This window comes from Callospermophilus lateralis, unplaced genomic scaffold (genome assembly GCF_048772815.1).
Source record: "Callospermophilus lateralis isolate mCalLat2 unplaced genomic scaffold, mCalLat2.hap1 Scaffold_43, whole genome shotgun sequence".
NCBI classification, from domain to species: domain Eukaryota; kingdom Metazoa; phylum Chordata; class Mammalia; order Rodentia; family Sciuridae; genus Callospermophilus; species Callospermophilus lateralis.
Genome location: NW_027514380.1, coordinates 13,711,028 through 13,734,831, shown reverse-complemented (window position 1 = coordinate 13,734,831; position 23,804 = coordinate 13,711,028). Strand labels below are relative to the sequence as shown.

The following is a 23,804-nucleotide window of genomic DNA, read 5'->3' as shown; positions in this document are numbered from 1 at the left end:
AAGGCCCCAGGCAAGAATGTCAGATTTAAAGCTATTTCATTGATGTGGAAAGTCATCTAGACATTAGCTCATCAGGAGAGATGGGAGGCAATTCTGTCATCAGCTAAACCTTGCAGAGAAGTCTCAGCCTCCAGACCTAGAGAGCCCTGCTCCTGATGGAAACAATCACATCAGATAAGCAAACTGCTGAGCTCCTGCAGTTCACTGGGCCTGAAATGAGTGCGGAAGGTCAAATTCTCTCAGAGTCAGGTTACATCCTCAAATCATCCAGCTGAGGAGGAGCTGCAAATGAAAAGCTAGGGACTGCCTTATTGCTACCTCTTCTCTTCTTGAGGTGACTCCAGCCAGGAATTTTATTACATGTAACTAAAACATGGACTCCTCATCTATTTTACCCTCAGCCCATCTATAAAAGTCTACAGGCTTCTAGTCAGAATGATGTTTAAACAGAAAATAAAACACATGATTACAAAGAAAATAAATTATATTAAAATAGTTTCCCAAATATTTTAAAACATATTCATAAGGTAATAATAGTGCTTCGTTTTAAATAACAAGATATAGCACCAAATCTAAAACTACATAATTTTGAATTAGTGATGAATAGTAATGAACATTAACGATGACTATAACATAATGTATGAAGTAAATAACCCTTCATATATTTATAATAACTACATTATCATACAAAAAGTTGTTGACAAATTTACAGTTTTTAATATTTTTGTGGTTTGTGGCCTGTGTCTCTTATGGAAGGAAATGATACATTTCAATTGGAAGTTAGTAAAGATTCAATCTTTTTTTGCCTTCAAGTACAGATATCCCTTGGAAGCCTGTGGACTTCAAATTAAAAATTCCTATGATGGGACAAAAGAAACGAATTTGGTTGACTTCATTTCTACCATCCCCATCCCATTCCCTCAGCATGGAGACAAATTATATAACACTTCAAAGCCCTCACTTTAGGAAGCTAAAATCTTTGTTAACCATTGATCAAAATATTTTTAAAGCAAGTGGATTTTATCTCAATTTATATCTTTATTTTTTATAAATGATTTAATTTTAAATTCAAGATTCCATACAACCAAGATCGTAAGAAACCTCATATGAGTCATTCTTGTTGTTTCTCCCTATCAGCCTGGGAATTTGTCATAATCTTAAGCAAAGTAAAAACACAAATTAGAGACAAAGATTTCCCCCAAAATAGACTAACCTCCATAATTCATGAAGAAGTCCTAGAAATGAAAAAGACCATTTTATCCCAACAACCCCAATGGGATGAAAGGACTTTTATTAAAATAAATTAAAATGGCTTGTAAACATAGTTCAAAGTTTTTTGTGGGGGTTGTTGTTGTTGTTTTTGAGACAGGGTCTTGCTAAGTTTCTTAGGGCTTCGCTAAATTGCTGAGGCTGGTTTTAAACTTGTGGTCCTCCTGCCTTAGCTTTCTGAGCTGCTGGGAGTATAAGCGTGTGTCATCGTGCCCTGTCAAAATTCTTAATCTCACACATAACAGACAATTACAAATTAAAACATCTTTAAGAGAGATGCTCCCTTCCAGACAATATGCAGCATAGGACTTAGAGTCACCCTCCTACATTAAACTAAAAACAAGAGAGAAAATACATTATGCAGTGGTCTTCAGATATTGATCATCAGGCAGTTCAGGACAGTGATCCTCAAGAGAAAGGAAACAAAATGATATGGCCTCTGCTTGTCCAAACTTGGCTTATCAACTAGAAAAAGTTTCCCAGTTTCAGTGCAGAGAAGAGGAACAAAAGTGAAACCTCAAAGTCTCCCTGAATCAGAAATGGACCTGGGAGCCCAACAAAGTCAAGGTGACTAAGGTTCACAGGACCACCTTCAGAAAGAAAAATGTGCAAAGAAAGAACTCAGCCCACCTCAACTTACAGTAGCATACTAATCAGTGCCCACCTGGGAGCAAACTGCCCAACCCCGGGCAAGGAACCTTGCCAAGAGGGCAGCAGGTCAAACCAAGGGTCACAGGAAATGGGGGCACTCTGTGGTCTCTCACCCACAGTGAAAATCTTAACAATCAAGGGAGACTGAGTAGAGTCCCGAAAAGGTTGTTGCCTCAATAGTGGAAAAAAGTTAGCCTTAGACTAAAGATTGTTTTGCATTTGCCTAATAAAGCTTCAAAGCAAGTCTTGAAACTGGCAAATTATATTCTAAGGAATATAATGGATCCTGTAAAAAAAAAAAAAAGCTCAAGAATATGGGGATTTGGGGCAGGGGTTGTAGCTCAGGAATAGAGCACTTGCCTCACATATGTGAGGCCCTGGGTTCAATCTCCAGAACCACATAAAAATAAATGAGCAAATAAAATAAAGATTTTTTTTAAAAAAAAGAATATGGGGATTTGAAAATATTCAGTCCCAATAGGGTAAAATTCATATGTTCTAAGAGTTGATCCAAAAATTCCAGACATGCCTAGAGTAAAGAAATTCAATGTATAATGAGCCAAAAAACGACACTGATTATAGAATTAGTTTAAAACTACAATAAAGGTTATTATAAGTATATTCCATCCAGGCCTGATATCTCATGCCTATAATCCCAACAGCTCATGAGCCTGAGACAGGAGGATCACAAGTTCAAAGCTAGCCTCAGCAACCTAGCAAGAGACTCTCAGCAATTTATTGAGATCCTGTCTCAACATAAAGACATTAAAAAGGGCTAGGAATGTGGCTCAATGGTTAAGCACCCCTGAAGCTTAATGCCTGGTACAAAAAAAAAGCATATTATGCATGTTGAAGAAAATAAAGATTGAACATATTAAATAAAAACAAATAAGATATTCTTTAAAAGACCAAAATGGACTATATATATATAAAACTAAAATGAAAAAATCAGTGAACAGGATTAATAAACTATTAAGCACTATAGGAGAAAAAATTAACAAATTCAAAACAACAATTGGAATATCCAAAATAAAATACATGGAGAAAAAGACTGAAAACAATTGAACAGAGATTCAGTGAGCTCTGGAGCAAATTCAGGCAGTTTAATATATAAACAGAGTCCCTGAAGAAGAGAGAGCATAGTGTATGTGAGAAAACAGTGATCCAAAATTTCCCAAATGTAATGAAAACCATAAAGAAGCAATAAGCTCCCAATACAACAAACATGATGAATTGTACACAAAGATACATCATAGCCAATCATTTAAAACCACTGATAAAGGAGCAACCAAAAATAAAGATACATTATACCCAAGGGAATGGGGATAAAAATGGCAGTAGAATTCTCATCAAAAATATAGCAAGTCAAATTTATTGGAGCCTACAGAAGTCTATTTTCACTATGAGGATACAAATAAGTTAAAGATACAGAGATGGAGACAAATAAAAGCTGCAGACACCAAACAAACAAAAACTAGAGTAACGGTATTAATATCAGACAATGTTGACTTCAGAGCAAAAAATATTTTCAGGGTTATTTCATAATAACAAATTGGTCAGTTCATTCAGAAGATAGAGAATTCTACATATTTATACACCTAATAACACAACTTCAACATCAAAAAAGTAAATCTGATAGAGTTCAAAGAGAAATAAGCAAATCCATAATTAGAATTGAAGACTTCATTATCCCTTTTGTGAAAACTGTGAGGAAAAAGTAGACAGAAGACCAATAAGGATATGAACAGCTTGAATAAGGCTATCAATCAACTAGACCTAAATGACAGTTATAGAACTCTACTACCCACAATAGCAGAATACACATGCTTTTAAAATACACAAAACATTTATCAGGATACACCATGTCTGGGCCACAAAACAAAATTCAAAATTTTTAAAGGATTAAAAGCAATTGAATTTTATTCTCTGATCAAAATGGAACTAACCAAAATCAACCAAAAATGTGCAGAAGCCTCTAAAACCTAAATAACAGACTTCATAATACTCCATGGGTCAACAAAGAAAGCAAAAGAGAAATTGTAAATGACATTAAATGAGTAGAAATCAAACACAAACACCTAAAATGTATAAAATTCAGTTAAAGAAGTACATAAAAAGAAGTTTATATCATTGAAGAATAAATGTCTGATTGATGACTGAAGCTTTTACCTTAAGAAACTGGGACAAGAAGAGCACATTAGTAGGGGATAGGAAAGACAGCAGAATACAACAGTCACTAATATGGCATTATGTAAACATTGTGAATGTATAACTGATGTGATTCTGCAATTTGTATTTGGGGTAAAAATGGAAAAGCATAACTCACATGAATCAAATGTATGAAAGATGAAAAAAAAATAAATAAAAAAAAATTAAAAAAAAAAACTTAGGACAAACATAGGAAAGAAAATAATAAAAATAAAATCAAAGAGAAATTAAGTAGAAGAGAGAAAAATTAACCAGAAAAGGAAACTATATGCCAATAATACTAAAATTATAAAAAGTATATGATTTTCCCAATAGATGCATAAAAGCATTTATTAGATAAAATCTAAAAATATTTCTTGATAAAATTCTCAGCAAACCAAGAAGGAAACTTCCTCAACCTAATAAATGGCATCTATCAAACCCTACAGTTATTTTCAGAGAGAACATGATTGTCTATGTAAAACTCCTGAGAAATACATTTTTAAATGCTTTAGCAAGGTTGCAGGACACTCGGAGAACTTCTCATAGTAAATATGTCAGTTATCCCCAATTGGATTTATAAATTCATTATAAACCCAATCAAAAGCCCAGCAAGGTATGGAAATGCAAAGGAAAAAAAGTATGGCTAAAATAACTTGAAAAAGAATAACAAAGTTAAAGAATTTTGATGTCAAGCATTACTATGAAGTCAAGATGATCAATACCATGTCATTTTGGTATCAGAATAGACAAATAAGTCAAGGGAATGGAATAGAGAGCACAGAAATAGACTAATACATACATGGTCAATTAATTTTTTTTTGAAAAGATGCTAGAATAATTCAGTGGGGAAAGAATAATCTTTTTCGTAAAAGGTTTTGGAATAATTAGACATTTGCAAAAAAAATTAACCTTTACATTTACCTCATATCATACACAAAAAATTAAAATGGATCATAGATCAAAGTGCGTAATCGAAAACTATAAAATTTCAAAAGGAAGAAGAGAAAAAATTTAATGATCTTGAGTTTAGCAAAGTTTTCTTAAGTACAAAAAGCATAAACTATTAAAGACAAAAATCAACGCATTGGATTTCATCAACATTATAAACTTTTGGTCTTTAAGAGTCCCTTTTTAAATGAAAAGGCAAACAATAGGGTAGGGGAAAAGATTTTACATACACACACTCATAATTGTATGTAGAATATATAAAGAACACTTACATCACAATAAGAAAACAAACAACCTAATAAAAATTGAATAAAAGATTGAAATAGATACATTATCAAAGAAAAGATGTAGAGAATAAATTTTGCATATGAAAAATTGTTCAACATGCTTAGTCATTAGAGAAACACCAATTAAAACCATCATAATATGCCACAATAGGTACCATCTGAAATGGCTAAAATCAAAATGTTGCCTGTACACAGTGTTGGGAAAGATGTGGAGGAAATGAACTTTTTATTCACTGTTGATGGGGATGCAAATTGGTACAACCACACTTCAGAAAATGAGTTAACGATTTCTTTAAAAAAAAAAAAAAAAACTTACCTTATGTCTAAGTCTTTCTACTTCTAAGTATCTCCCAAAGAGAAAAGAAATCATACGGTCATAGGTAAACTTATATAGAAATATTCACAGAAGGTTACTGAACAATGGATTTAGACTGAAAAAAAAAGAAATCCCCAATGTCACGATCAAGTGGGGTTCATCACAGGGATGCAAGGTTTGCTCAACATATGGAAATCAATAAATGTAATTCATCACATCAATAGACTTAAAGATAAGAATCATATAATCATCTCAATTGATGCAGAAAAAGCATTCAACAAAATACAGCACCCGTGCATGTTTAAAACACTAGAAAAACCAGGCATAAAAGGAACATATCTCAACATCATAAAAGCTATCTAGGCTAAGTCCCAGGCCAACATCATTTTAAATGGAGAAAAATTGAAAGTATTCCCTCTAAAAACTGGAACAAGACAGGGATGCCCTCTTTCACCACTTCTATTTAACATAGTTCTTGAAACACTGGCCAGAGAAATTAGACAGACAGAAGAAATTAAAGGTATTTGGATAGGAAAAAAAAAGAACTCAAATTAGCAATATTTGCCAATGATATAATTCTATACTGAGAAGACCCAAAATATCCCACCCCAAAACTTCTAGAACCAGTAAATAAATTCAGCAAAGTAGCAGGATACAGAATCAACATCCATAAACCAAAGGCATTCTGTATATCAGTGACAAATCCTCAGAAAGGGAAATGAGGAAAACTACCCCATTTAAAATAATCTCAAAAAATAAAATAAAATACTTGGGAATTAACTTAATGAAAGAGGTGGGAAAACATCTACAACAAAAAACTACAGAACACTAAAGAAATAAATTCAAGAAGATCTTAGAAGATGGAAAGATCTTTCTTGTTCTTGGATAGACAGAATTAATATTGCCAAATGACCATACTACCAAAAGCCTATACAGATTTAATTCAATTTCATCAAAATCCCAATGACATTTCTTATAGAAATAGAAGAAGCAGTCATGTAATTCATCTGGAAAAATAAGAGACCCAGAGTAGCTAAAGCAATCCTTAGCAAGAAGAGTGAAGAAGGGGGCATCACTATACCAGACCTCAAACTATACTATAGAGCAATAGTAACACAAACTGCATAGTATTGGCACCAAAATAGACTGGTAGGCCAATGGTATAGCATAGAGGACACAGAGACTAACCCACATAGTTACAGCTATCTTATATTATACAAAGGCACCAAAAACATACATTGGAGAAAAGATAGCCTCTTCAACAAATGGTGCTGGGAAAACTGGAAATTCAAATGCAACAAAATGAAATTAAACCCCTATCTCTCACTATGCACAAAACTCAACTCAAAGTGAATCAAAGACCCAGGAATTAAACCAGAGACACTGTGCCTATTAGAAAAAAAAGTAGGCCCAAATTTCTATCATGTCAGATTAGGCCCCAACTTCCTTAATAAGATTTCTATAGCACAAGAATTAAAATCAAGAATCAATAAATGGGATGAATTCAAACTAGAAATCTTCTTGGCAAAAGAAACAATCAGAGAGGTGAATAGAGAGTCTACAGCTTGGGAGCAAATTTTTACCACCCGCACATCAGATAGAGCACTAATCTCTAGGATATATAAAGAACTCAAAAAGCTAAGCACTAAAATTGTATAGTCCAACCAATAAATAGGCCAAGCAACTGAACAGAAACCTCTCAGAAGATGATATACAATCAATCAACAAATATTTGAAAAAATGTCCAACAGCTCTATTAATTAGAGAAATGCAAATTAAAACTACTCTAAGATTTCATCTCTCTCCAGTCAGAATGGCAGCTATTAAGAACACAAACAATAATAAGTGTTGGTAAAGATGCGGAGGGAAAAGGCACACTCATATATTGCTGGTAGGACTGCACATTGGTGCAGCCAATATGGAAAGCAGTATGGAGATTCCTTGGAAAGCTGGGAATGAAACCACCTTTTGACCCAGATATCCTCTCCCCGGTCTATACCCAAAGGACTTAAAAACAGCATACTACAGTGAGGCAGCCACATTAATGTTTATAGCAGGCAATTAATAATAGCTAAACTGTGGAACCAACCTAGATGCCCTTCAGTAGATGAATGGATAAAGAAAATGTGGCATATAGACACAATGGAATATTACTCAGCATTAAAAGACATTTAAACCATGGCATTTGCAGGTAAATGGATGGAGTTGGAGAATATAATGCTAAATGAAGTTAGCCCATCTCAAATAAACCAAATACTGAGTGTTTTCTCTGATATAAGGAGGCTACTTCATAGTAAAGTTGGGAAGGGGAACATGGGAGGATTAGATGAACTCTAGATAGGGCAAAGGAGTGGGAGGGAAAGGGAAGGATCATAGGGGTAAAGAAGATGGTGGAATGAGATGGATATCACTACCCTAAGTACACGTATGAAGACATGAATGGTATGAATATCCTTTATATACAACCAGAGAAATAAAAAATTGTGCTCTATGTGTGTAATATGAATTGTAATGCATTCTACTGTCACATAAAACAAATTAGAAAAAAAAATTTAAGAAAGAACTGCACCTGACACAAAGGAGGTGCTCAAATGTTTGTTGAATAAATTAATACTAAAGAAATCACATGATTGAAATCAAAATTGTGGACTTTTAACATTTTACAAAAATACAGGTATTTAAAAAATTTCAAGATATTCTAATTCACAGGAAATACCAAAAGACAGAGAAGTAAGTTACATAACACCATGAGAAAGTAGGTGCGTATCTATAGGCTATGTGGCATTTCTACAAGAAAACTGACCTGATTTCTTCAACCAGGGGGAAAAAATAAGATTGTTCTACACTAAAAACTTATGGGATAAAACAAAAAAATCCTGCTGCTCTAAATAAAACAAATATAAACACAAAAAGACACGTGAGGGCTGGGATTGTGGCTCAGTGGTAGAGTGCTTGCCTAGCACGTGTGAGGCACTGGGTTCAATTCTCAGCACCACAAAATAAAGGTCCCTCAACAATTAAAAAATATTAAAAAAAAAAACATGAGACAAATGGGTGAATCTAAATGTGAACTGAGTCTAAATGGCATTGAATAATTATGGTATTGATAACTTATATTTGTTAGGTAAAACTTTCTCTTTACTTTTTAAAGATACATATGGAAATATTTAAAGTGAAATAAAAATGATTAGATTTTTTTTAGAAAAGTCCCCAATGTCCCCCAAGAGCTGAGTGGATCAACAAATTTTGGTATATCCATGCAATGCGATACCATTCAGCAAGAGAGAGAAACTAATGACTGAGACACAAGACAACACTGATGAATCTTGAAATCATTATGTTACATGAAGAATGACACATGAGTATGCACTGCATGATTCCATTTACATAAAAATTTACAGAATGTTAACCATCCTTCAGTGACAAAAAGCAGACAAGTTGTTACCTGGGTCTGGTGACAAAGGAAGGGATAAACTGCAACAGGACACAGGGAACCTTTTAACAGAAATCCTCTGTACCTTTATTTGGGCAGTGATTTAATAAGTGCATAACTTGTCATAACTCTTCAAAGTGTATACTTTCCATAGACCTCACTGTATGTATATTTCTCAATAAAGCTTATTTTTTATAAAGGAATAGATTCTTAGCAGACTATTGTTTCTAAAAAGTAGCCTTAAAATAAAAAAAAAAGAAGTTGTATACTTATGTTGCTTTTATAAAAATGCAAATTTCTGAGGGGGATTGACCAAATGCTAAATTATTTACAATGGAAAAACCCTAACATTGTCACCTGCAAGGGTGTAGAGAAAAATTCTTGAGGATATCTATTTTGAAGACACAAGTACTCAAAGGTTTGGGTATGTATATAGAAATATCAGGCACACTTTTAAAAAATGTACATATCTTTACATACATAAAGGCGTACAACATGTTTTGAAATATGTAGACATTGCAGAATGGCTAAATCAAGCTATTAACATCTGCATTACCTCATATACTTATGCTTTACTAGTAATGAGAACACTTAACATCTACTCTCTTAATAATTTCCAAGAATGTAATACTTAATTATTAACTATAATCACTATACTGCACAACAGATGTCTTTTAACTTATTATTTCTGTCTGAAACTTTGTATTCTTTGACCATCTCCAAATATCCCAGTCCATAGTAACCACCACTCTACCCTTTGCTTTGATAAATTCAACTCCTTTAGATTCCACATGTAAGTGAGGTCATCCACATTTATTCATAGTTCCTCCTTACTGAGGATGTAAAGCCCATTTGGGGTATATGTATCCACATGTGGATAAGTACCTCACTCATCAGATCCACTGAAGAATCAGGTTTGAGAATGTCAACACCCAACCTTATCCACCAAATTCCAAGTTCAATCATGTAATTAAGACTCTGACTCCACTTTTGATGTTTGACTGTGGACAGTTTTCACATCCCATCACTTCCCTTTCACCTTCTGCTCCACATCGGAAAAATCAGTTAGGAAAACCTACATAAGCCGGAGATGTAGCTCCGTGGTAGAGTACTCACCTGGCATGTGAGAGCGCTGGGCTTGGTCCTTGGCACCACAAGAAAAATAATTGTAAAAAAGGAAAGTCTACATATGTTCTCCAGTGTCCCCAGCAGCAATTAAACCACACAAGCTCTGCTCTACACATCTATCCCAGCCCCAGCCCCAGCCCCTAACCACCACAATACCCCTAAACTGTTCTTTTTCCCTTGTTCTCTCTCAAGTCATTTTGGATCAGCTCAGGAGCCAGCCCTGCTCTCCCCAGACCTCATTGTTGGAAAAATAAACATTTTCATGTCCTCTTGGTGCATTGTAGTAGTGTCACTGGTTTCAAATATGTGAACAAAATTTAGGGGAGAGAAGAGTCCATGCCATCTAGGCACAGTGATTACAATTAGACACAAGGAGGTATCTGGGCATGGTTATCCTTTACTTATTATTTTTAGGAAAGTTAGGAGGATGGAATAGGGGAAGCAGCCAATGTGAGCATGGAAGGTGGTTTCTAACCTTGTCCTCACATCCTCACCTCCTGATAGTCGGCCTTTCTCTCTACTTGAGTGTGGCCTGGACCTTGTAACTTACTTCTAATGAATAGAATCTGGAAAAAGTGACAGGATTTCACTTCTGAGATTATGTTACAAAGACACCCTGACTTTAATTTTGCCTAACTTCTCTTGCTGACTCTAAGGGCAGCAGCCTTCATAGTGTGAGCTTTCCCAGGACGAGGTCCAACTTGGAAGTTGGTCTGCCTCCAGGAGAGCCTTCTGCTGAGACTGCAGCCCAAGACAAACCGCTGCTGCAGTCTGGTGAGCAACCCCCAGGCAGAAAAACCAGCTAGTCTGTTCCCAAACTCCTGACACAGAAACTGTGAGGTAGTAAATGTTTTCTGTTTTAAGTCACCAAATTGGGGATGATTTTGTTGCTCAGCAATAGACAATGAATGGAAGGACTGAGTTTCTGAGTGGAAGGATTTCTGGAGAATGAAAATAGTTATCAGTAAGAGAAAAAGAGGAAAGATTAATGCCCTGGAGAGCACTGGGAAGACAGTAAGGTCATGGCCAAGTTCTAGGCAGCAGACCAGATGCAGGTCTCATGTTGACTGAACCAGTGCCATCTGAGATCTAAATGAAACAGAATGATTGTCATGGTGGCCAGAACCCCTGGGGGTTCTGCCATCTAAGAAAGCAAGGGACCATGTCACTTGGGCAGGGAGGCTCTCCCTTTTTGCTACTGATATAAACCTTTGCTAGACCTCATGAGAACATCACGACATGAAGTAATTGCTTCCTTCCTGTAAAAGCAGAGTCCATGAAACAGCTCAAGCCAGGGCTCCTCCATCACCACGGTCTCTTTTACTAACCGTTTTACAGAGAGCAATTTCACACTAATTACAGCCCCGTCTTCATTTCCTGTCATTGTTACTGATTGCCTACAAGAAATTTATGTCTTTGATGAGGTGAAGTTCAGGCCGTTCCTTCTTTCAGGAATGGCAAACCATCATTTTATCTGACATCATTAAAAATAAAAAATAAAAAACAGAATTTTCTGCAATGTGATCTGTGGAAAGCTTTACCCTGCTATTATGCTAGGGTGATAAAGGGCATTAATAGGCACTCTCCCAGTTTCTCTTCACATCAAGTTTCTCCTCATAATTAGCAGCCATCCCTTCCCTTTGCTCTGCTTCAGAAGCTTGCCCCCCAGCCCTGCTAGAGTGCTTAACCCAATTCCTGTCTCCCTTGCTGAGCTATCAATCATCTCCACTCAGTTCTTCCTTTCTCTTTCTCTTTCCTCTTAGTTTTCAAGCCTTTTCTTGCACAGATATACACTCCCACCAGCAACCATCCCACATCCCCCATCTTCCCTTCCTTCATCTGAATTACTTCTTGACTTCTGATTCACTCCTTGGCCCAGAGTAATTGGTCTTATATACCTACCATTATACTCAATTGGATTCAAAATCACCACTGCAAGCAGAATGAGAACAGGGAAGACCTTGAGTAGCTGCCAGTTCTGAGGAGCTTACCCATATGCCCATGATTCATTCATTCTCATTGAGCTGGTTGTCGCTTACTATGTGCCCTGTACTGGTCCACATTTATCAGTTCATGGCTGAGTCAGGAAATGGAACTACACCAGGATACAGCTGTGAAGTAGGAAGCCAGACATCTCTGCTCTCTTGGAGCAACAATTTCTTTCTTTCTTTCTTTCTTTCTTTCTTTCTTTATTTCTTTCTTTCTTTCTTTCTTTTCTTTCTTTCTTTCTTTCTTTCTTTCTTTTCTTTTCTTTTCTTTTCTTTCTTTAGTTCTAACCAGTTATACATGACAGTAGAAAGCTCTTTGATTCATTGTACACAAATGGAGCTAATTTTTCACTTCTTTGGTTGTACATTTGTGCAATCATGCATGTATGTAGGATAATGATGTTTGTCCTGGAGCTACATTTTTGTGTGAGGAGATGACCCCAAAAGAAAAGCCAAGAAACACACTCAAGCAAACATGAAGTATTTCAACTATAAGAAGTGTAACAGTAAAAAAAAAAGTAGGAAGGGGGTTCAGCAGTGTAGTTGAGGTGAAAGAAATGGGGAGCCAGGGTTTTATAGAGAACCCCAAAGGCACAATGGTCAGGGGAGAAATTTTGGAGCCAGAAGACCTAGGTTCTTAGTTTATCTCTCCAATTGTCTAATTGAATGCTCTTAGGCAAGTAATCTTCACCTCTTGAGACCTTCATTTCTTCAAGCACAGAGCTTGGTAAAGATTAAATGGGTTAAATGTAAAGTATTTAGAATAGTGGCTGAGTTCATAGTAAAAGTTCAATAAATGTTAGCCCTGTACTTCAATCAAAAACTACTCGTTAATTGTATGACTCTGGACAAGTGACTTCATCTCCCAGAACCTCAGTTTTCCCATGGGCAAGGTGAAGATAATTAATTTTAGCCATTTAAATTTCATGCGAAAATTAAATGAGATGATGTATAGTAAGTATTTTGTAAATCATTTGGTCCATGAGAAATATCCAACTGGTAAATTTTAAATACAGAATACAATGGTAGTTTTAACCAAGTCTTCTTTCATTTCTCTCAGTAATATTTTAAGGTTTCACTGTATAGGTTTTAGCCTCCTAGTCACTTTCCAAATCACCATTCTTGCATCAGTGTATTCAGAGATGAAATACGGAAGCCACACCTGAGTCGCTGAGAATGCATCCTTACCAAACCAATAATTTAGTGAACTTCTCATTTACTTCTAATCTTTGTAGTAATTAAAGGCCATATTTTTGAAATATAGATAAGAGTTGTGAATTGGGTTTTGTAGATCATCTTAGTGGTTCAAGAGAAGCTCTCAACATAAAGAATATCAGGAATGAATCTTTAATAAAAGCAATGGATTGTTACTAGATTCGTGCAGCTTATCTATTTTATCTGCTTTTAGCATATAGATTCTCAAATATTCAGCTGAGCTAAAACAGCACACCTAAAAAAAATAAAATAAAATAAAACAGCACATCTGACTTGCATGAAAGCAAGAGATTTCTTTCTCCAGCAGAGAATGACATGAGAGACTGCAGAGGGTGGTGGGGAAAGGGAAGATGTGTTTATTTTCAGAATCAGATTCAAATATTTCCACAGCCTTCTCAAAGCTGTCTGTGGAAGACATTTTAGGCTGAAATGGACCCTAAGAAATAGAAGCCTGAATTAAGATTAAAATATGTGACCTGGGATATGGGACAAAGTTCCCATGTTTCAGAACCAGGGAAAGAACCTACATCAATAGCTTATTCCTAAATTCCCAAGAGTGTCCCAGCTTGAAATTGAAAAAGACAAGGGAGTTATTCATATTTCACATTGTATCAAATGGCCTGTGCCATTTGTGCACCAGGGCTAGCTTCAGGAAAGATGGCAACTCACATCAACAGCCTGTGCAGGAAAGGAATCTAATTGAAAGGCAAAATGAAAGATGGGGCCTGATGTTTACCAAGTTCCAACAAGATGAAGGTGTTGGTATGGAAATGGATAAACGGATCACTCAGGCCATTGTATATTCAAAGCATATTCTCTTCCAAGTGGCTCTTCCCATTCAGACAACCCAGTTGAGTTGGTTGGCATTTAAAATAATCTTTTTCATATCACATTGTTACAATGTTTTGCCACTTGCATTTATATCTTTTGTTTCAAAGATTCTATAAATAGTCTAAATCTCAGAAAGAGTAACAGGAGAGGGGCACTTGATTGTGGCAGGCTGGATGGCTGGGAGCCAGATAAAGGAAGAAACACCATCTGTCATTTAAATGATGGAAGACCTCCCAGGTGGCACTTCATCATTGTGTGTGGCACAGCTTCAGCTCTTCAACTCAGAGAAGCAATGTGGCTCTGAGGTTGGAATAATGAGGCCCTTCCTACCAGTGTCCTGCTGGAAATAGCAGGTTCTCTGGTCCCTGGTTACCCTCACAGCAGCCTGGATTATGACTATGTGCATTAGTCAGGTGGTCCACTTTTGTTCTTGCTTCCTCTACCTGCCAGCTGTGTAATTATTTGGGACAAGTTGCATAATATCTCCAATTACTGCATCCATAATACCGGGATATGATCTACAGGCAGGTGCACATAACTCTGCTGTGACACTGAAGGAGGTAATATATGCATAGCCATGATACAGAGTCTGGCATGGAGCTAGGGTCCTGTGTGTCAGCAACAGAGACACGCTTCAAGCAATAGGGACCCTTAGAGGATTTGTTCTCATGGAGATGTTTTTGGCAAAAAGAGATAATAGGAAATGATAAGAGATAACCATCAGAGAGCACTTGCCATGTACCAGGTAGCCTGAATTCTAAATGAATTGCCATGAATCAACTAATTTAATCCCCCACACATTCTTGTGTGGCAGGTGCAATTGTAATGGTGGTTTTATAGAGATCAGACACACAGAAAAGATATGGTTACTTTATGCACACCAGGTCTCTTTGCAAGTGAGAGATGGAGCCAGGGCTTGTGCCCAGGTAGTCTGCCTTTAGAACCCATGAACATGACTTCAGTACTGTCCTACTACAATAACATGTCATTAAAAAAAATAAAAAATAAAAGAAAGTGATGTCCGTAAACACATGGGTGATCACTTAGCCACGTGGAGGTCAGTGTTTATGTCAAACTTACTTGTGTATCTATATACACACCCTAAATATGCATATATATATACACACACATATATACTAAAACTGTATTCCTAACCTGAAAGGACTTGCACAAGTCAGCAAGCCATCTCTCTGTACCATGGACAGTGGTGCCTTCTTTACACGGCAACCTAAAAATTAATGAAGGAACATGCAGGATAATTTTGTATGGTCCCATTGCATCGCAACACATCAATCACTTAAGTCCCTAAAACCAAAACCTAGCCATCCCTGAATCCAACCCCTTCAATAGTTCTCATCCAATGTTCCAATTTATATTTTATAGATCTATAGATCCTGTCTCCTTAGTTTCTATTCCATCCATCCCTTTGCCTCTTTAATCACTACTGCTGCTTTTAATTCAAGCACTTATCATTTTAATTTTATTTTATGTTATGTTATAGTGATGGTGGGTGTTGAACCCAGGGGCACACTATAACTGAGCTACATTCCTAGACTTTTTAATTTAATTTAATTTAATTTAATTTAACTTTTGAGAAAGGGTCTCACTAAGTTTCCCAAACTGGTCTCACACTTGCAATCCTCCTGCCTCAGCCTCCAGAGTTACTGGGATTATAGGTGTGCCAGGCTCATTTTTTTCTTAGATAACTGGATAAGACTCCTAACCTTTCTCCCTGACAATGTTCACGCCCACTCCCCTCACCAAGAAATCCATTTTCCTCGTTGCCATTGAAAACTTATTCAAAACACAAACATAAAGTTCAATGCCTTCATCTCAGCATTCAGGACAGCAAAATTTTAACTTTCTTTCAACCAGTGAATTATCTTTGGGGAGCCAAGTGCTGTGCATGCACAATTATATCTCAGCCTCAGAAAACTCTCTGGCACAGAGAAGGAGCTCAAGAATATTTAGCAAATTACTATAACTCTATCAGATTGCAACATAATTTCTTGACAGGTCTTCCATTTTCACGGGAATGTGAGTTTCTGAGGGTCAAAGATGGTCCCTTTCACCTCTGTATCCAACATTTATTGCAGCATATACAAAGTGAATGTTCAGTGTTTGTTGAATGACTCAATACACAGACAAATAAATGAAGAAGCCACATGGGCCTCCAGTATTTCCTTTCCTGTAAACATAACCTAAACCTGATGTTTGCATAGTGTTTAGAGTGAGTGCTCATCAAAAGCAAATCAAGCACAACTGGAAAATGACGTTATTAAACAAACCAGATTCCAAGAGACCAAAAGGTGCACTGGTTACATATGTCATGAAAATAAATAGAAACACTTATATGTGAAACCCCAGTTTGAAACTGGAAAAACAAGAGCTTTTTCAGGATACCTATTCAGTCATATTTCTTCATCAGAGGGAATTAGAAATAACCATGATTTGACATATGGTCTAAAAAGGGCAGAAATACTACTCAATTGAGGGTCCATGGAGAGCTCATTTTCACAACCCTTCCCATGAACTCTCACGACCTTTACGTCACCTCCCTGTGAGGTAAGTGTCAGGATCACCATTATTGTGGATGAAGAAATAAAGACCCAGAGAGTTGAAGGTCTTAAGAACAGACCTTGTGATTCTATATAGATCAGGAGTCAGTGGATCATGTATATCTGTTATGTCCCTCAAACTCCAGGGTGACAGGCTGTCTCATGAAAGGGTGCCTGAGATGAACTTTAGCTTCTACAAGATTCTTTGATATAACCTTCAAACCCACACCTAATTGTGGATATACCTGAGTTGCTCAATCCCATTCACATAACTGAACACCTCCTGAGTTCATCAAGCACTTACTGTGCTTAGAACATAGTTTGATTTCTATAAACAGAGAAAGAGATTTAACCCAGAATGACCTGAATGTCCTTCCACAGATGCACCAACAATCATAAGTAATTCCTGGTACCAGATTGTTAGACTAGGTAAAGACTGTACTTCTCAAGGTCTATTTAAGAAAAATTTCAGTAGCTAAAAAAGCAGAGATAAACAGTTTAGAAGCACAGATATTTATTTATTTATTTATTTATTTATTTATTTATTTATTTATTTGCAGTAGTGGGAATTGAACCTAGAACTTTATGCATGCTAGGCAGGTACTTTACCATTGAACTATACTCCTAGCCCTTATAGTGTATTTTATGTGAAAAGCTTGGTTATGAAGTTAAATATAATATTGTTATATACAAACACAAATATAAACACACACCTAATAAAAAGAGAGCAAATGTACATGCAAAAATACCACCAATGTTTCCTCTGTAGAATGAGATTATGATTAGTTTTTAGTGTCGTCCAAAGACTTAATATTTTTGATATTTGCTACATGTACATATAAGCCTTATGTTAAGATTAGAAGTAAATAATCTATGGTGTATAAAAATGTTCTGAACCAGGCACAGTGGCATATGCCTGTGATCCCAGCTACTTGGGAGGCTGAGGTAGGAGGATCTCAAGTTCAAAGCCAGCTTCAGCAAAAGTGAGGTGTTAAGCAACTCAGTGAGGCCCTGTCTCTAAATAAAATACAAAATAGGGCTGGGGATGTGACTCGTTGGCTGAGTGCCTCTGAGTCCAATCCCTAATACCTCCCCCATCCCCCTCCCCCACAAAAAAAATGTTCTGAGAAGGGTGACAGATCAAACACAGGCATTTCATGTTTGTAACTTATGATCTCCTTTACTTCCCTGCAAGGACCAGGATCACCCAGACTCATCTATTCCTTCCAAGAAAAATTAACCAGCTTTCTTGGTTGATTTGAAAAAATATACTTTTTATACTGCTTCTTCACCAGTCTGATGTATTAGATCATGATCATTGCCAATGGCCAGAAGTCCAGGCTCTGGGCTAAGGAACTCCAGCCCCAGCTAGGAGGGTAGCATGCACTTGAAAACGTTTAGTTCTCAGGAGATTTAATTTCTCTGCTGTATCATATTGGCTTCAAAAACAGGAGACAACTGGCCACATTACTAGGGCTCTTAGTGCTCAGAAACCAGAAATCCATCACAGAGTTTGAGGTCCCTGGCACAGGGCTTTCCAATTTATGGATTTTTAATTGTGAGCAAATGACACCAGGTTTTGACTTGCTTCTCTTTGATATTACAATAAAGAAAACCCCATTTCCAGTAAAAGGATTGGAGTGATCCAAAGAACAGGTCAAGAGAAGCTGTAATGCCAAACTCTGCCCCAGCCTCCCAGACAGCCACACACTTCTCTGAATAAAGTTATTCATTTATTTATTCAAGAAAATGTTCTGAACCCCTGCAAAAACTCAGGCCCTGTGTTAGGTGGGGAAAACATAAAGGCATCCAAAACACAGAGTATGATCTAAAGACTCACAGCCTATGAGGGATGAAAGCTTAGAAAAAGATGGAGTATAACATAATCTGCAGGGCATCACAACAGGGGAGTGGACCAAGGTGATGGGAACAAAGAGGAAGAAGATACTTATTATAAACTGTGATAGATAGCAGACTTGAGGCAGCTGGACAGTCTCTATGCTCCTGAGGTGGCTCAGGAAGATAGAATGACAAACAGACCCCATAATTTACACCAACCCAGACACCAGCTGGTTGGAATTAGCAAGAAATCTGCATTGAGAATATGTGCAAGGAAATTTCACTTTAAATCTGGTAAATGCATACCATGATTCAAACAAATTGCCAGAACTTGTCTTCCAGCAGAGATAATATTTGATGGGATTAGGGTGTTAGAGGAGTGGTGAAAAGTTCTCACTATGTTATATCTACTTTTCTTTATCCTACTGGTGTCTTAGTCTCAACACTGTAAAACGCAGCAGCTCTTAACCCTGACTGCACGTTGGGTTAACCTGATGCCATGTTGGAAAATCCTAATGTTCAGGCTCTATGCAGACTATTAGAAGAATGTCGTTGGCCATATTTTAAAAGTTCTCCAAATTGTCCTAATCTGAAGCCTGAGTTGAAAACACAAGTATTATCCCTAACAATCCATTTATAGCAATTTTGAAAAGCTTATTTCTTGGATTGTTGATTAGTTTTGTTGTAAACTAAATATAACCCAGGATCACATAAATCCTTGCTGAATAGTCAAGGTGTCTAACAGCTTATCATCAGCCACATCAACTCAGAACTGATATGCGAAACCTAACATCTTTAATTTACTGTATTAGCTGTATTACGACAACTCCATAAACATTATACATAAACAAATTGTAGTGAATGTTGAGTCTGATAGGTCAAGAAGGTCAAACAGAAATTTATACATATTGACCAAGTATTGTGAATTAAGCACTTTATGTAAGTGCATTTTTTAGTATGCAGATTAATCTTCCACAGTATTTTTGAAACATTAAGTTATGAAATCACATTAGTGGGTCACAACCAGTATTTCTTAAATAAAATGAAAAGGAAAAGAGTGAACCAAATATAATAATGGGACACATCATTTAATAAAAACTCTGTTTTAATTATACCTGTGTGGATATATGTTTGTGTCTAGCATATTGTATTGTGATATTAAATTGTCTTTCTTATTCCAAGAAATATTTGAAAACCACATCTATAGAGACGATTATTATTAAACCTGGTTTACCCATGCATAGTCTGATGTTCAGAGATCTTAACGAGCCCACCCATGATCACATGGCTGGCAGTGGCAGAAACCATTTCATGAGCCAATACACTACACTCCTGGAGAATGCAGGCTTTCCTATGAATAAGTAAGACATATCTGCAGAGGGAAGACACACACACATGTTAACAATTACTATTTTTAAAATAATACGAGTTTAATGACAGTATTGCAACTTCTCAATTTTATTGTTGGGACTTAACATTTTCCAGACCCACTGATTTATGAACTGTCACAACCGTTGCCACAGTTCCAACCCCAGCTAAGTTTTCTTTTCACTTTCATCACTTCTAAGCTTGGTTGGAACTCCTCTACTGTGAGCTCCTTTGGTTTAGAGTTCTTTCCTTTGTTATCGCAGGCACATCATTTCACCATGAGGCGCCACTGACGCCCTTCCTGGCTCCCCCAGCTTCAGGCGAGGTGCAACCTTCCCAACAAAAAACCTGCTAGCCCAGGGCAACACCTGGCCATCTTGGCAGGGCCTACAGGCCGAGGGCTGAGTGGACACATTTGCACATGAGCACTGCACCTGGATAAATAGGACTCTACTCACCCTTGTCAGCTCCAAAGACAATATTGCTCTGCCGGATCATTTTACTAGTTACATCCTCAGTCATCTGACAGAGTAATTCCTTCCCCACGCTGTCTGTAAAACCCCAGGAATGCCTCTCATGAGCATGACAGCCTTCAGAGTGGTTTTGACAATTTGGAAATATTACTAAAGTGATAATTTAGTGATTTTCTGTGTTTTTCTTCTTGAGCCTCCTCTGTTTCTTCAAGACCCATAGACTGTTATTTTCACTGTGGCTAAGCAAAGCCCCGATCTTGTCCACAATATTCTTTAACCTAATGAAAAATGATCAGGCAAAAGTACTCAAACCCACAAAATTGGAGGGAAAGCCCACACAAGGCCACCGCTTGCCATACACTCACAAAGCCAGTGAGGTTTCCACCTGCAGATAAATGTTATTTTGGTAGGATCTGAAGAACATCACGGAATGAGGAGCTGTCACAAAGGGACTGAGTTATGTAGAACAGATTTGAGAGCATAACTACCTCTCAGGGTGAACCAACAGCCCTGGCTGCTGAATAAAGAGAGACAGGGTTGAGCTGGGTGCTGTGGTGCGTGACTCTAATCTCAGTAACTCTGAAGGCTGAGGCAGGAGGATCATAAGTTCAAGGCCAGCCTGGGCAAATTAATGAGACCCTGTCTCAAAGAGAAAAAGAATTGGGAGTGTAGATCAAAGAGAAGAGCACTTGCCTAGCATGTCTGAGGCCCTGAGTTCATTTCCCAGTGCTGAAAAAGTCAAGGTGGTGGAGAGAACAGAACTAGTTACCTATCTGTGGAGTGATGCAGAACAAATACTAACAAGAAAAACAAAGAAAAGAGCATGTGTGTGTGTGTGAACACACACGTGGCCTCTTGTTGAAAAATTAATAAGAATTTCAAGGTGGTGACAGCAGAGCATTAAAACAAGCATAGAGGGCTACATTTTGGGGACCCACACTGGCCCTGTCACTTGTCATTAAACAAAATGAACTCTTCTTCTAACCCAAGCCCTATAATCATGTGTGCCCATTTTTACACACTCTGGTTGCCATATTCCGATATAATTATATAACTAACTAGTTATTTTAAATGTGTTATCATTAAATCCTGACAAAACCCCCCAAATAAGAACTTCTGTCATTCCCATTTTGCATATGATATGAAGACACCGAAACTTAGGGAGGATATCTTATTTGCCTAAGATAATTTACTAGAAAGTGGCACTCAGCCTAAGTGAGAGGAGACACCTGTCACAGGAAAAAAAAAGTGGGTACAAAAAAACAAAACAACTCAGTGATCAAGAAAAATACTGATTTAATACAATGTTTTAAACTTTTTATGTTGAGTTGACTGTGAGTTCGCTTGCAATTGAAAGAAATGATAACTACCTTTTTTCTTTTTTTATTTGTTCTTTTTAGTTATACGTGACAGTAGAATGTATTTTGGCATATTATGCAGAGTATAACTTATTCTAATCAGGATCCTGTTCTTGGCCTCCTGGCCTCGCATAGCAGTTCTTTTGGCAGTTTGTTGGTGAGGTAAAGAAATGATCAGGAAGAAAAAAACCTTTCTGGGTATGGCCACACCCAATCAGCACTGCCACCCAGAGAACTGCTGGTGAAGACTGCAGTTCTGAGGACCCTCCTGATGAGCTTGGGCTCTCTCTTGCTGAACAAACCTTAAAGCTAAAAGCTGTTAAACAGGAGAAGGAAGTCCAGGATTTAACACTGAGATACCAGACAGCTGTAGCTGATTGTGAAAACGTAAGAAGAACCCAGAGATGTGTGGAAGACGCCACAATATTTGGAATCCAGAGTTTCTGTAAGGACTTGGTGGGAGGAGGAGACATTCTGGCAAAAACAACTGAGTGCATTTCTGAAGAAACAAAACCTGAGGACCCGAAGTTCACTCTGGAGAAAGTTTTTGGACTACTGTTACTTTGAGAAGCAAAGCTGAGAAGTGGGTTTTCCAGCTTGGCCTGGAGAAGATGACTCCATTGGTGATACACACAATCCTCATGAGCATGAACTCATCATGTGCCAGCTGGTGTCTGGGTACAGCCTGGCACAGTGGCATCAGCAAGGCAAGATGGCGACAATCTTCATGGCCGTACTTAGACTTACTCAAGTGGCAGCAGAGTCTCAGACAAGATTATGAACCCGCCATGAAGAACTGAAGGTTCTCCCAGAGAACAGTCACCTGTGTTTCCTTTATTTATTAAACTAGGTTTGTATTGTACATGAGGCACTTCATGTGACTTGATTTGGATTTAGTCATACTGGCTTTATTTCTTTGATATTCTCTTGATATCATGAGACCTATTTAGTCTCATCAGAAGTCTTGCCATGGAGCATTTGAATAATGTGACAAGTGTTTCTATGGCCCTTATCAAAATATGTTTATAAAAGTTATTTTTAAATTGGTACTTTGATGACTTTGAATCCAAAATCCTCTTCTTAACCATGCATTTTCAACTAGTGGTTGAAATTAGTACAGTATCTTGTATTTTGTTCTGAAGAGGACAGCATGAATTGGTCCATCATTTGGGTATTTAAATGATAAAGCTTTACACTTGTATATGTTTAGATTGTTTGGATTGGTTTTCATATACATAGATTTTTCAGGATTTCCCCTTTTTGTTTTATTCTTTTCTGTTTAGCCATCTTTTGTCCTTATAGTCCCTGCTAGGCTTCATTCTTGCTTTGTTTTGGGAAACCTACCCCTTTCCAATTCCATTTGGAAGGCAGGGCACATCAGAAAATTCAAGATACCTACATTCCTTTAAAGCAAGCAATTAATTTTTAGTTTTACTAGGTAAACAATAATTTCAGGTAAACTGAGGCAGCACCAACAGATAATGACAGACATTTTGGAAAAGCCTGTATTGGTAATTGAGTCTATATTGGTAACTACCTATAACCGCTTATTTCACCAGCCCCAACTCCTATGTCCTATTGGTTAAATTTGCCTTAGGATCCTAGATTAGATTATGAGGAAAGGTAATCAGGACAAAAATGTTACATTTCCACAATTTCTCATTTCACTTGGTTATGCTGAGGTTTTTTTTTTTTTTTTTTTTTGCTTTAATTGGTGCTAACAAATCACTTCCTCTCTTACATTGACAAACTTTTTTTTTGATTGGTTGTTCAAAACATTACAAAGCTCACGACACATCATCTTTCATACATTTGACTCAAGTGGGTTATGAACTCCCATTTTTACCCCAAATACAAATTGCAGAATCACATCGGTTACACATTCACATTTTTCCATAATGGCATATTAGTGACTGTTGTATTCTGCTACCTTTCCTATCCCCAACTATCCC

At 37.1% G+C, this 23,804-nt stretch overlaps 1 pseudogene; it reads left to right on the top strand.

The window, feature by feature from the left end:
* Positions 1-22,633, top strand: part of LOC143389094 (grpE protein homolog 2, mitochondrial pseudogene) — a 101,076-nt pseudogene extending 78,443 nt beyond the window's left edge.
* Positions 22,634-23,804: the final 1,171 nt, after the last annotated feature.